Here is a 15,607-nt window from a genome sequence, read left to right as displayed (position 1 = left end):
ATGGATCTGAGTGCAGTACGCCAACTGGGGACTATCCAAGGATCTGAGGGCAGTGCTCCAGCTGAGATCTAACCGTGGATCTGAGTGCAGTACTGCAGCTGAGATCTAACGCTGGATGTGAATGCATTACTCTTGCTAGGGTCTAACGATGGATCTGAGTGTAGCATGCCAGCTGGAGTGTAACCATGGATCTGAGTGCAGTATTCCAGCTGGGGTCTAACCATGGATCTGAATGCAGTACTCCAGCTGAGATTTAACCATGGATCTGAGTGCAGTACTCCAGCTGAGATCTAACCATGGATCTGAGTGCAGTACTCCAGCTGAGATCTAACCATGGATCTGAGTGCAGTACGCCAACTGTGGTCTATCCATGGATCTGAGTGCTGTACTCCAGCTATGGTCTAACCATGGGTTTGAATGCAGTACTTCAGCTGTAGTCTAACCACGGATCTGAATGCATTACTCCAGCTGACGTCTAACCATGTATATGAGTGCAGTACTCCAGCTAGGGTCAGACCATGGATCTGAGTGCAGTACTCCAGCTGAGATTTAACCATGGATCTGAGTGCAGTACTCCAGCTGGGGTCTAACCATGGATTTGAGTGCAGTACTCCAGCTGGCCTCTAAACATTGATCTGAGAGCAGTTCTCCAGCTGGGGTCTAACCATGGATCTGCGTGCAGTACCCCAGCTGAGGTCCAACCATGGATCTTAGTGCAGCACTTCAGCTGTGGTCTAATCATGGATCTGAGTGCTGTACTCCAGCTGAGGTCGAACCATTGTTTTGAGTGCAGGACTCCATCTGGGGTCTATCCATGGATCTGAGGGCCGTGCTCCAGCTGAGATCTACCCTTGGATCTGAGTGCAGTACTGCAGTTGAGATCTAACCCTGGATCTGAATGCAGTATTCTTGCTAGGGTCTAACCATGGGTTTGAATGCAGTACTTCAGCTGTAGTCTAACCAAGAATATGAATGCAGTACTCCAGCTGAGGTCCAACCATGCATCTGAGTGCAGTACTCCAGCTGGGGTCCAACCATGCATCTGAGTGCAGTACTCCAGCTGGCGTCCAACCATGGATCTGAGCGCAGTACTCCAGCTGGGTTCTAACCATGGATCTGAGTGCAGTACTGCAGCTGGGATCCATCCATGGATTTGAGTTCAGTACCCCAGCTGGGGGTCCAACCATTGATCTGAGTGCAGTACTCCAGCTGGGGTCTAACCATGGATCTGAATGCAGTATTCCAGCTGGGGTCTGACCATGGATCTGAGTGCAGCACTTCAGCTGGGGTCTAACCATGGATCTGAGTACTGTACTCCAGCTGAGGTCTAACCATAGATCTGAGAGCAGTATTCCTGCTGAGGTCTAACCATGTTTCTGAGTGCAGTACTCCAGCTGGGGTCTAACCATGGATCTGAGTGCAGCACTTTAGCTGTGGTGTAACCATGGATCTAAGTGCAGTACTCCAGCTGGCATCTAACCATGGATCTGAATGTAGTATTCCAGCTGCGGTCTAACCATGTACCTGAATGCAGTATTGCAGCTGCGGTCTAACCGTGGATCTGAGTGCACTATTCCAGCTGAGGTCTGATCTGGGATCTGAATGCAATACTCCAGCTGCAGTCTTGCCATGGATCTGAGTGCAGTACTCCAGCTGGGGTCTAACCATGGATCTGAGTGCAGCACTTCAGCTGGGGTCTAACCATGGATCTGAGTGCTGTACTCCAGCTAGGGTCTAACCATGGATTTGAATGCAGTACTTCAGCTGTAGTCTAAACATGGATCTGAATGCAGTACTCCAGCTGAGATCTAACCATGGATCTGTGTGCAGTAGTTCACCTGGGATCTAACCATGGAACTGAATGCAGTACTCCTTCTGAAATCTAACCATTGATATGAGTGCAGTACTCCAGCTAGGGTCTAACCATGGATCTGAGTGCAGTACTGCAGCTGAGATTTAACCATGGATCTGAGTGCAGTACTCCAGCTGGGGTCTAACCATGGATTTGAGTGCAGGACTCCAGCTGGCCTCTAAACATGGATCTGAGAGCAGTTCTCCAGCTGGGGTCTAACCATGTATCTGAGTGCAGTACTCCAGCTAGGGTCTAACCATGGATCTGAGTGCAGTACTCCAGCTGGTGTCTAACCATGGATCTGAGTGCAGTACTCCAGCTAGGGTCTAACCATGGATTTGAATGCAGTACTTGAGCTGTAGTCTAACCATGGATCTGAATGCAGTACTCCTGCTGAGGTCTAACCATGATCTGAGTGCAGTACCCCAGCTGGGGTCTAACCATGGATTTGAGTGCTGGACTCCAGCTAGGCTCTAACCATGGATCTGAGTGCAGGACTCCAGCTGGGTTCTAACCATGGATCTAAGCGCAGTACTCCAGCTGGGGTCCAACCATGCATCTGTGTGCAGTACCCCAGCTGGGGTCCAACCATTGTTTTGAGTGCAGGACTCCATCTGCGGTCTATCCATGGATCTGAGGGCCGTGCTCCAGCTGATATCTAACCCTGGATCTGAGTGCAGTACTGCAGCTGAGATCTAACCCTGGATCTGAATGCAGTATTCTTGCTAGGGTCTTACCATGGGTTTGAATGCAGTACTTCAGCTGTAGTCTAACCAAGAATCTGAATGCAGTACTCCAGCTGAGGTCCAACCATGCATCTGAGTGCAGTACTCCAGCTGGGGTCCAACCATGCATCTGAGTGCAGTACTCCAGCTGGCGTCCAACCATGGATCTGAGCGCAGTACTCCAGCTGGGTTCTAACCATAGATCTGAGTGCAGTACTGCAGCTGGGATCCATCCATGGATTTGAGTGCAGTACCCCAGCCTGGGGTCCAACCATGGATCTGAGTGCAGTACTCCAGCTGGGGTCTAACCATGGATCTGAATGCAGTATTCCAGCTGGGGTCTGACCATGGATCTGAGTGCAGCACTTCAGCTGGGGTCTAACCATGGATCTGAGTACTGTACTCCAGCTGAGGTCTAACCATAGATCTTAGAGCAGTATTCCTGCTGAGGTCTAACCATGTTTCTGAGTGCAGTACTCCAGCTGGGGTCTAACCATGGATCTGAGTGCAGCACTTTAGCTGTGGTCTAACCATGGATCTAAGTGCAGTACTCCAACTGGCATCTAACCATGGATCTGAATGCAGTATTCCAGCTGCGGTCTAACCATGTACCTGAATGCAGTATTGCAGCTGCGGTCTAACCGTGGATCTGAGTGCACTATTCCAGCTGAGGTCTGATCTGGGATCTGAATGCAATACTCCAGCTGAAGTCTTGCCATGGATCTGAGTGCAGTACTCCAGCTGGGGTCTAACCATGGATCTGAGTGCAGCACTTCAGCTGGGGTCTAACCATGGATCTGAGTGCTGTACTCCAGCTGCGGTCTAACCATAGATCTGAGAGCAGTATTCCAGCTGGTGTCTAACCATGGATCTGAGTGCATTAACCCAGCTGGGGTCTAACCATGGATCTGAGTGCAGGACTCCAGCTGGGTTCTAACCATGGATCTGAGTGCAGTACTCCAGCTGAGATCTAACCATGGATCTGAGTGCAGTACTCCAGCTGAGATCCAACCATGGATCTGAGTTCAGTACTCCAGCTGAGATTTAACCATGGATCTGAGTGCAGTACTCCAGCTGAGATCGAACCATGGATCTGAGTGCAGTACGCCAACTGGGGACTATCCAAGGATCTGAGGGCAGTGCTCCAGCTGAGATCTAACCGTGGATCTGAGTGCAGTACTGCAGCTGAGATCTAACGCTGGATGTGAATGCATTACTCTTGCTAGGGTCTAACGATGGATCTGAGTGTAGCATGCCAGCTGGAGTGTAACCATGGATCTGAGTGCAGTATTCCAGCTGGGGTCTAACCATGGATCTGAATGCAGTACTCCAGCTGAGATTTAACCATGGATCTGAGTGCAGTACTCCAGCTGAGATCTAACCATGGATCTGAGTGCAGTACTCCAGCTGAGATCTAACCATGGATCTGAGTGCAGTACGCCAACTGTGGTCTATCCATGGATCTGAGTGCTGTACTCCAGCTATGGTCTAACCATGGGTTTGAATGCAGTACTTCAGCTGTAGTCTAACCACGGATCTGAATGCATTACTCCAGCTGATGTCTAACCATGTATATGAGTGCAGTACTCCAGCTAGGGTCAGACCATGGATCTGAGTGCAGTACTCCAGCTGAGATTTAACCATGGATCTGAGTGCAGTACTCCCGCTGGGGTCTAACCATGGATTTGAGTGCAGTACTCCAGCTGGCCTCTAAACATTGATCTGAGAGCAGTTCTCCAGCTGGGGTCTAACCATGGATCTGCGTGCAGTACCCCAGCTGAGGTCCAACCATGGATCTTAGTGCAGCACTTCAGCTGTGGTCTAATCATGGATCTGAGTGCTGTACTCCAGCTGAGGTCGAACCATTGTTTTGAGTGCAGGACTCCATCTGGGGTCTATCCATGGATCTGAGGGCCGTGCTCCAGCTGAGATCTACCCTTGGATCTGAGTGCAGTACTGCAGTTGAGATCTAACCCTGGATCTGAATGCAGTATTCTTGCTAGGGTCTAACCATGGGTTTGAATGCAGTACTTCAGCTGTAGTCTAACCAAGAATATGAATGCAGTACTCCAGCTGAGGTCCAACCATGCATCTGAGTGCAGTACTCCAGCTGGGGTCCAACCATGCATCTGAGTGCAGTACTCCAGCTGGCGTCCAACCATGGATCTGAGCGCAGTACTCCAGCTGGGTTCTAACCATGGATCTGAGTGCAGTACTGCAGCTGGGATCCATCCATGGATTTGAGTTCAGTACCCCAGCTGGGGGTCCAACCATGGATCTGAGTGCAGTACTCCAGCTGGGGTCTAACCATGGATCTGAATGCAGTATTCCAGCTGGGGTCTGACCATGGATCTGAGTGCAGCACTTCAGCTGGGGTCTAACCATGGATCTGAGTACTGTACTCCAGCTGAGGTCTAACCATAGATCTGAGAGCAGTATTCCTGCTGAGGTCTAACCATGTTTCTGAGTGCAGTACTCCAGCTGGGGTCTAACCATGGATCTGAGTGCAGCACTTTAGCTGTGGTGTAACCATGGATCTAAGTGCAGTACTCCAGCTGGCATCTAACCATGGATCTGAATGCAGTATTCCAGCTGCGGTCTAACCATGTACCTGAATGCAGTATTGCAGCTGCGGTCTAACCGTGGATCTGAGTGCACTATTCCATCTGAGGTCTGATCTGGGATCTGAATGCAATACTCCAGCTGCAGTCTTGCCATGGATCTGAGTGCAGTACTCCAGCTGGGGTCTAACCATGGATCTGAGTGCAGCACTTCAGCTGGGGTCTAACCATGGATCTGAGTGCTGTACTCCAGCTAGGGTCTAACCATGGATTTGAATGCAGTACTTCAGCTGTAGTCTAAACATGGATCTGAATGCAGTACTCCAGCTGAGATCTAACCATGGATCTGTGTGCAGTAGTTCACCTGGGATCTAACCATGGAACTGAATGCAGTACTCCTTCTGAAATCTAACCATTGATATGAGTGCAGTACTCCAGCTAGGGTCTAACCATGGATCTGAGTGCAGTACTGCAGCTGAGATTTAACCATGGATCTGAGTGCAGTACTCCAGCTGGGGTCTAACCATGGATTTGAGTGCAGGACTCCAGCTGGCCTCTAAACATGGATCTGAGAGCAGTTCTCCAGCTGGGGTCTAACCATGTATCTGAGTGCAGTACTCCAGCTAGGGTCTAACCATGGATCTGAGTGCAGTACTCCAGCTGGTGTCTAACCATGGATCTGAGTGCAGTACTCCAGCTAGGGTCTAACCATGGATTTGAATGCAGTACTTGAGCTGTAGTCTAACCATGGATCTGAATGCAGTACTCCTGCTGAGGTCTAACCATGATCTGAGTGCAGTACCCCAGCTGGGGTCTAACCATGGATTTGAGTGCTGGACTCCAGCTAGGCTCTAACCATGGATCTGAGTGCAGGACTCCAGCTGGGTTCTAACCATGGATCTAAGCTCAGTACTCCAGCTGGGGTCCAACCATGCATCTGTGTGCAGTACCCCAGCTGGGGTCCAACCATTGTTTTGAGTGCAGGACTCCATCTGCGGTCTATCCATGGATCTGAGGGCCGTGCTCCAGCTGATATCTAACCCTGGATCTGAGTGCAGTACTGCAGCTGAGATCTAACCCTGGATCTGAATGCAGTATTCTTGCTAGGGTCTTACCATGGGTTTGAATGCAGTACTTCAGCTGTAGTCTAACCAAGAATCTGAATGCAGTACTCCAGCTGAGGTCCAAACATGCATCTGAGTGCAGTACTCCAGCTGGGGTCCAACCATGCATCTGAGTGCAGTACTCCAGCTGGCGTCCAACCATGGATCTGAGCGCAGTACTCCAGCTGGGTTCTAACCATGGATCTGAGTGCAGTACTGCAGCTGGGATCCATCCATGGATTTGAGTGCAGTACCCCAGCCTGGGGTCCAACCATGGATCTGAGTGCAGTACTCCAGCTGGGGTCTAACCATGGATCTGAATGCAGTATTCCAGCTGGGGTCTGACCATGGATCTGAGTGCAGCACTTCAGCTGGGGTCTAACCATGGATCTGAGTACTGTACTCCAGCTGAGGTCTAACCATAGATCTTAGAGCAGTATTCCTGCTGAGGTCTAACCATGTTTCTGAGTGCAGTACTCCAGCTGGGGTCTAACCATGGATCTGAGTGCAGCACTTTAGCTGTGGTCTAACCATGGATCTAAGTGCAGTACTCCAACTGGCATCTAACCATGGATCTGAATGCAGTATTCCAGCTGCGGTCTAACCATGTACCTGAATGCAGTATTGCAGCTGCGGTCTAACCGTGGATCTGAGTGCACTATTCCAGCTGAGGTCTGATCTGGGATCTGAATGCAATACTCCAGCTGAAGTCTTGCCATGGATCTGAGTGCAGTACTCCAGCTGGGGTCTAACCATGGATCTGAGTGCAGCACTTCAGCTGGGGTCTAACCATGGATCTGAGTGCTGTACTCCAGCTGCGGTCTAACCATAGATCTGAGAGCAGTATTCCAGCTGGTGTCTAACCATGGATCTGAGTGCATTAACCCAGCTGGGGTCTAACCATGGATCTGAGTGCAGGACTCCAGCTGGGTTCTAACCATGGATCTGAGTGCAGGACTCCAGCTGGGCTCTAACCATGGATCTGAATGCAGTATTCCTGCTGGGGTCTGACCATGGATCCGAATGCAGTATTCCAGCTGGGGTCTAACCGTGGATCTGAGTGCAGTATTCCAGCTGAGGTGTAATCAGGGAGCTGAATGCAGTACTCCATCTGAGGTCTAACCATGGATCTGAGTGCAGCACTTCAGCTGGGGTTTAGCCATGGATCTGAGTACTGTACTCCAGCTGTGGTCTAACCATAGATCTGAGAGCAGTATTCCTGCTGAGGTCTAACCACGGTTCTGAGTGCAGTACTGCAGCTGGGGTCGAACCATGGATCTTAGTGCAGCACTTCAGCTGTGGTCTAATCATGGATCTGAGTGCTGTATTCCAGCTGAGGTCGAACCATAGATCTGAGAGCAGTATTGCAGCTGGGGTCTAACCATGGATCTGAGTGCAGTACTCCGCTGGGGTCTAACCATGGATTCTGAGTGCAGTACTCCAGCTGAGATCTAACCATGGATCTGAGTGCAGTACTCCAGCTGAGATCCAACCATGGATCTGAGTTCAGTACTCCAGCTGAGATTTAACCATGGATCTGAGTGCAGTACTCCAGCTGAGATCGAACCATGGATCTGAGTGCAGTACGCCAACTGGGGACTATCCAAGGATCTGAGGGCAGTGCTCCAGCTGAGATCTAACCGTGGATCTGAGTGCAGTACTGCAGCTGAGATCTAACGCTGGATGTGAATCCATTACTCTTGCTAGGGTCTAACGATGGATCTGAGTGTAGCATGCCAGCTGGAGTGTAACCATGGATCTGAGTGCAGTATTCCAGCTGGGGTCTAACCATGGATCTGAATGCAGTACTCCAGCTGAGATTTAACCATGGATCTGAGTGCAGTACTCCAGCTGAGATCTAACCATGGATCTGAGTGCAGTACTCCAGCTGAGATCTAACCATGGATCTGAGTGCAGTACGCCAACTGTGGTCTATCCATGGATCTGAGTGCTGTACTCCAGCTATGGTCTAACCATGGGTTTGAATGCAGTACTTCAGCTGTAGTCTAACCACGGATCTGAATGCATTACTCCAGCTGACGTCTAACCATGTATATGAGTGCAGTACTCCAGCTAGGGTCATACCATGGATCTGAGTGCAGTACTCCAGCTGAGATTTAACCATGGATCTGAGTGCAGTACTCCAGCTGGGGTCTAACCATGGATTTGAGTGCAGTACTCCAGCTGGCCTCTAAACATTGATCTGAGAGCAGTTCTCCAGCTGGGGTCAAACCATGGATCTGCGTGCAGTACCCCAGCTGAGGTCCAACCATGGATCTTAGTGCAGCACTTCAGCTGTGGTCTTATCATGGATCTGAGTGCTGTACTCCAGCTGAGTTCGAACCATTGTTTTGAGTGCAGGACTCCATCTGGGGTCTATCCATGGATCTGAGGGCCGTGCTCCAGCTGAGATCTACCCTTGGATCTGAGTGCAGTACTGCAGTTGAGATCTAACCCTGGATCTGAATGCAGTATTCTTGCTAGGGTCTAACCATGGGTTTGAATGCAGTACTTCAGCTGTAGTCTAACCAAGAATATGAATGCAGTACTCCAGCTGAGGTCCAACCATGCATCTGAGTGCAGTACTCCAGCTGGGGTCCAACCATGCATCTGAGTGCAGTACTCCAGCTGGCGTCCAACCATGGATCTGAGCGCAGTACTCCAGCTGGGTTCTAACCATGGATCTGAGTGCAGTACTGCAGCTGGGATCCATCCATGGATTTGAGTTCAGTACCCCAGCTGGGGGTCCAACCATTGATCTGAGTGCAGTACTCCAGCTGGGGTCTAACCATGGATCTGAATGCAGTATTCCAGCTGGGGTCTGACCATGGATCTGAGTGCAGCACTTCAGCTGGGGTCTAACCATGGATCTGAGTACTGTACTCCAGCTGAGGTCTAACCATAGATCTGAGAGCAGTATTCCTGCTGAGGTCTAACCATGTTTCTGAGTGCAGTACTCCAGCTGCGGTCTAACCATGTACCTGAATGCAGTATTGCAGCTGCGGTCTAACCGTGGATCTGAGTGCACTATTCCAGCTGAGGTCTGATCTGGGATCTGAATGCAATACTCCAGCTGAAGTCTTGCCATGGATCTGAGTGCAGTACTCCAGCTGGGGTCTAACCATGGATCTGAGTGCAGCACTTCAGCTGGGGTCTAACCATGGATCTGAGTGCTGTACTCCAGCTAGGGTCTAACCATGGATTTGAATGCAGTACTTCAGCTGTAGTCTAAACATGGATCTGAATGCAGTACTCCAGCTGAGATCTAACCATGGATCTGTGTGCAGTAGTTCACCTGGGATCTAACCATGGAACTGAATGCAGTACTCCTTCTGAAATCTAACCATTGATATGAGTGCAGTACTCCAGCTAGGGTCTAACCATGGATCTGAGTGCAGTACTGCAGCTGAGATTTAACCATGGATCTGAGTGCAGTACTCCAGCTGGGGTCTAACCATGGATTTGAGTGCAGGACTCCAGCTGGCCTCTAAACATGGATCTGAGAGCAGTTCTCCAGCTGGGGTCTAACCATGTATCTGAGTGCAGTACTCCAGCTAGGGTCTAACCATGGATCTGAGTGCAGTACTCCAGCTGGTGTCTAACCATGGATCTGAGTGCAGTACTCCAGCTAGGGTCTAACCATGGATTTGAATGCAGTACTTGAGCTGTAGTCTAACCATGGATCTGAATGCAGTACTCCTGCTGAGGTCTAACCATGGATCTGAGTGCAGTACCCCAGCTGGGGTCTAACCATGGATTTGAGTGCTGGACTCCAGCTAGGCTCTAACCATGGATCTGAGTGCAGGACTCCAGCTGGGTTCTAACCATGGATCTAAGCGCAGTACTCCAGCTGGGGTCCAACTATGCATCTGTGTGCAGTACCCCAGCTGGGGTCCAACCATTGTTTTGAGTGCAGGACTCCATCTGCGGTCTATCCATGGATCTGAGGGCCGTGCTCCAGCTGATATCTAACCCTGGATCTGAGTGCAGTACTGCAGCTGAGATCTAACCCTGGATCTGAATGCAGTATTCTTGCTAGGGTCTTACCATGGGTTTGAATGCAGTACTTCAGCTGTAGTCTAACCAAGAATCTGAGTGCAGTACTCCAGCTGAGATTTAACCATGGATCTGAGTGCAGTACTCCAGCTGGGGTTTATCTATGGATCTGAGTGCAGTGCTCCAGCTGAGATTTAACCATGGATCTGAGTGCAGTACTGCAGCTGAGATCTAACGCTGGATCTGAATGCAGTACTCTTGCTAGGGTCAAACCATGGATCTGAGTGTAGCGTGCCAGCTGGAGTCTAACTATGGATTGAGTGCAGTATTCCAGCTAGGGTCTAACCATGGGTTTGAGTGCAGTACTTCAGCTGTAGTCTAACCAAGGATCTGAATGCAGTACTCCAGCTGAGGTCTAACCATGGATCTGAGTGCAGTACTCCAGAATGGGTCCAACCATGGATCTGAGTGCAGTACTCCAGCTGGCGTCCAACCATGGATCTGCGTGCAGTACTCCAGCTGGAGTCGAACCGTGGATCTGAATGCAGTTCTGCAGCTGGGGTCTAACCATGGATCTGAGTGCAGTACTCCAGCTGGGGTCTGACCATGGATCTGAGTGCAGTACTCCATCTAGGGTCTATCCATGGATCTGTGTGCAGTACTCCAGCTGGGGTCTAACCATGGATCTGAGTGCAGTCGTCCAGCTAGGGTCTAACCATTGATTTGAATGCAGTACTTCTTCTGTTGTCTAACCATGGGTTTGAATGCAGTACTCCAGCTGTAGTCTAACCAAGAATCTGAATGCAGTACTCCAGCTGAGGTCTAACCATGGATCTGAATGCAGTATTCCAGCTGGGGTCTGACCATGGATCTGAGTGCAGCACTTCAGCTGGGGTCTAACCATGGATCTGTGTACTGTACTCCAGCTGAGGTCTAACCATAGATCTGAGAGCAGTATTCCTGCTGAGGTCTAACCATGTTTCTGAGTGCAGTACTCCAACTGGGGTCTAACCATGGATCTGAGTGCATCTCTTTAGCTGGGGTCTAACCATGGATTTGAATGTAGTACTTCAGCCGTAGTATAACCATGGATCTGAATGCAGTACTCCAGCTGAGGTCTAACAATGGATCCGTGTGCAGTACCCCAACTCGGGTCTAACCATGGATTTGAGTGCAGGAGTCCAGCTGGGTTCTAACCATGGACCTGCGTGCAGTACCCCAGCTGGGGTCCAACCATGGATCTGAGTGCAGTACTCCAGTTGGGATCTAACCATGGATCTGAATGCAATATTCCAGCTGGGGTCAAACCATGGATCTGAATGCAGTATTCCAGCTGCAGTCTAACCATGTACCTGAAAGCAGTATTCCAGCTGGGGTCTAACCGTGGATCTGAGTGCAGTATTCCAGCTGAGGTCTTATCTGCTATCTGAATGCAGTACTCCAGCTGAAGTCTAACCATGGATCTGAATGCAGTACTCCAGCTGGGGTCTAAGCATGATTCTGAGTGCAGCACTTAAGCTGGTGTCTAACCATGGATCTGAGTGCTGTACTCCAGCTGCGGTCTAACCATAGATCTGAGAGCAGTATTCCAGCTGGGGTCTAACCATGGATCTGAGTGCATTACCCCAGCTGGGGTCTAACCATGGATCTGAATGCAGGATTCCACTTGGGCTCTAACCATGGATCTGAGTGCAGGACTCCAGCTGGGTTCTAACCATGGATCTGAGTGCAGGACTCCAGCTGGGCTCTAACCATGGATCTGAATGCAGTATTGCAGCTTGGGTCTGACCATGGACTGAATGCAGTACTCCAGCTGAAGTCTAACCATGGATCTGAGTGCAGCACTAAAGCTGGGGTCTAACCATGGATCTGAGTACTGTACTGCAGCTGCGGTCTAACCATAGATCTGAGAGCAGTATTCCTGCTGAGGTCTAACCATGGTTCTGAGTGCAGTACTCCTGCTGGGGTCTAACCATGGATCTTAGTGCAGCACTTCAGCCGTGGTCTAATCATGGATCTGAGTGCAGTACTGCAGCTGGGGTCCAACCATGGATCTGAGTGCAGTACTCCAGCTGGCGTCCAACCATGTATCTGCGTGCAGTACTCCGGCTGGGGTCTAACCGTGGATCTGAATGCAGCACTGCAGCTGGGGTCTAACCATGGATCTGAGTGCGGTACTCCAGCTGGGGTCTAACCATGGATCTGAGTGCAGTACTCCATCTAGGGTCTATCCATGGATCTGAGTGCAGTACTCCAGCTGGGGTTTAACCATGGATCTGAGTGCAGTACTCCAGCTAGGGTCTAACCATGGATTTGAATGCAGTACTTCAGCTGTAGTCTAAAAATGGATCTAATGCAGTACTCCAGCTGAGATCTAACCATGGATCTGTGTGCAGTAGTTCACCTGGGATCTAACCATGGAACTGAATGCAGTACTCCTGCTGAGATCTAACCATTGATATGAGTGCAGTACTCCAGCTAGGGTCAGACCATGGATCTGAGTGCAGTACTCCAGCTGAGATTTAACCATGGATCTGAGTGCAGTACTCCAGCTGGGGTCTAACCATGGATTTGAGTGCAGGACTCCAGCTGGCCTCTAAACATTGATCTGAGAGCAGTTCTGCAGCTGGGGTCTAACCATGGATCTGCGTGCAGTACCCCAGCTGAGGTCCAACCATGGATCTGAGTGCAGTACTCCAGCTGGGATCTAACCATGGATCTGAATGCAATATTCCAGCTGGGGTCAAACCATGGATCTGAATGCAGTATTCCAGCTGCCGTCTAACCATGTACCTGAATGCAGTATTCCAGCTGGGGTCTAACCGTGGATCTGAGTGCAGTATTGCAGCTGAGGTCTTATCTGGGATCTGAATGCAGTACTCCAGCTGAAGTCTAACCATAGATCTGAGTGCAATACTCCAGCTGGGGTCTAACCATGGATCTGAGTGCAGCACTTCAGCTGGGGTCTAACCATGGATCTGAGTGCTGTACTCCAGCTGCGGTCTAACCATAGATCTGAGAGCAGTATTCCAGCTGGTGTCTAACCATGGATCTGAGTGCATTAACCCAGCTGGGGTCTAACCATGGATCTGAGTGCAGGACTCCAGCTGGGTTCTAACCATGGATCTGAGTGCAGGACTCCAGCTGGGCTCTAACCATGGATCTGAATGCAGTATTCCTGCTGGGGTCTGACCATGGATCTGAATGCAGTATTCCAGCTGGGGTCTAACCGTGGATCTGAGTGCAGTATTCCTGCTGAGGTCTAACCATGTTTCTGAGTGCAGTACTCCAACTGGGGTCTAACCATGGATCTGAGTGCTTCTCTTTAGCTGGGGTCTAACCATGGATTTGAATGCAGTACTTCAGCCGTAGTATAACCATGGATCTGAATGCAGTACTCCAGCTGAGGTCTAACAATGGATCCGTGTGCAGTACCCCAACTCGGGTCTAACCATGGATTTGAGTGCAGGAGTCCAGCTGGGTTCTAACCATGGACCTGCGTGCAGTACCCCAGCTGGGGTCCAACCATGGATCTGAGTGCAGTACTCCAGTTGGGATCTAACCATGGATCTGAATGCAATATTCCAACTGGGGTCAAACCATGGATCTGAATGCAGTATTCCAGCTGCAGTCTAACCATGTACCTGAATGCAGTATTCCAGCTGGGGTCTAACCGTGGATCTGAGTGCAGTATTCCAGCTGAGGTCTTATCTGGGATCTGAATGCAGTACTCCAGCTGAAGTCTAACCATGGATCTGAGTGCAGTACTCCAGCTGGGGTCTAAGCATGGATCTGAGTGCAGCACTTCAGCTGGTGTCTAACCATGGATCTGAGTGCTGTACTCCAGCTGCGGTCTAACCATAGATCTGAGAGCAGTATTCCAGCTGGGGTCTAACCATGGATCTGAGTGCATTACCCCAGCTGGGGTCTAACCATGGATCTGAATGCAGGATTCCACTAGGGCTCTAACCATGGATCTGAGTGCAGGACTCCAGCTGGGTTCTAACCATGGATCTGAGTGCAGGACTCCAGCTGGGCTCTAACCATGGATCTGAATGCAGTATTCCAGCTTGGGTCTGACCATGGACTGAATGCAGTACTCCAGCTGAAGTCTAACCATGGATCTGAGTGCAGCACTAAAGCTGGGGTGTAACCATGGATCTGAGTACTGTACTGCAACTGCGGTCTAACCATAGATCTGAGAGCAGTATTCCTGCTGAGGTCTAACCATGGTTCTGAGTGCAGTACTCCTGCTGGGGTCTAACCATGGATCTTAGTGCAGCACTTCAGCCGTGGTCTAATCATGGATCTGAGTGCAGTACTCCGCTGGGGTCTATCCATGGATTCTGAGTGCAGTACTCCAGCTGAGATCTAACCATGGATCTGAGTGCAGTACTCCAGCTGAGATCCAACCATTGATCTGAGTGCAGTACTCCAGCTGAGATCCAACCATGGATCTGAGTGAAGTACTCCAGCTGAGATTTAACCATGGATCTGAGTGCAGTGCTCCAGCTGAGTTCTAACCATGGATCTGAGTGCAGTACTGCAGCTGAGATCTAACGCTGGATCTGAATGCAGTACTCTTGCTAGGGTCTAACCATGGATCTGAGTGTAGCATGCCAGCTGGAGTCTAACCATGGATCTGGGTGCAGTATTCCATCTAGGGTCTAACCATGGGTTTGAGTGCAGTACTTCAGCTGTAGTCTAACCAAGGATCTGAATGCAGTGCTCCAGCTGAGGTCTAACCATGGATCTGAGTGCAGTACTGCAGCTGGGGTCCAACCATGGATCTGAGTGCAGTACTCCAGCTGGCGTCCAACCATGTATCTGCGTGCAGTACTCCAGCTGGGGTCTAACCGTGGATCTGAATGCAGCACTGCAGCTGGGGTCTAACCATGGATCTGAGTGCAGTACTCCAGCTGGGGTCTAACCATGGATCTGAGTGCAGTACTCCATCTAGGGTCTATCCATGGATCTGAGTGCAGTACTCCAGCTGGGGTTTAACCATGGATCTGAGTGCAGTAATCCAGCTAGGGTCTAACCATGGATTTGAATGCAGTACTTCAGCTGTAGTCTAAAAATGGATCTGAATGCAGTACTCCAGCTGAGATCTAACCATGGATCTGTGTGCAGTAGTTCACCTGGGATCTAACCATGGAACTGAATGCAGTACTCTTGCTGAGATCTAACCATTGATATGAGTGCAGTACTCCAGCTAGGGTCAGACCATGGATCTGAGTGCAGTACTCCAGCTGAGATTTAACCATGGATCTGAGTGCAGTACTCCAGCTGGGGTCTAACCATGGATTTGAGTGCAGTACTCCAGCTGGCCTCTAAACATTGATCTGAGAGCAGTTCTCCAGCTGGGGT

The 15,607-nt window shown here is 50.3% G+C and overlaps 1 protein-coding gene across 1 annotated transcript in view; it reads left to right on the top strand.

The window, feature by feature from the left end:
- Positions 1–15,607, top strand: part of ldhd (lactate dehydrogenase D) — a 314,359-nt gene that overhangs the window by 48,238 nt on the left and 250,514 nt on the right. The gene's annotated exons all lie outside the window — the stretch shown is intronic.

The sequence above is a fragment of the Carcharodon carcharias genome, chromosome 7, assembly GCF_017639515.1.
Source record: "Carcharodon carcharias isolate sCarCar2 chromosome 7, sCarCar2.pri, whole genome shotgun sequence".
NCBI classification, from domain to species: domain Eukaryota; kingdom Metazoa; phylum Chordata; class Chondrichthyes; order Lamniformes; family Lamnidae; genus Carcharodon; species Carcharodon carcharias.
The sequence above is the reverse complement of the archived record's forward strand: the minus strand, read 5'-3'. Positions and strand labels throughout refer to the sequence as shown.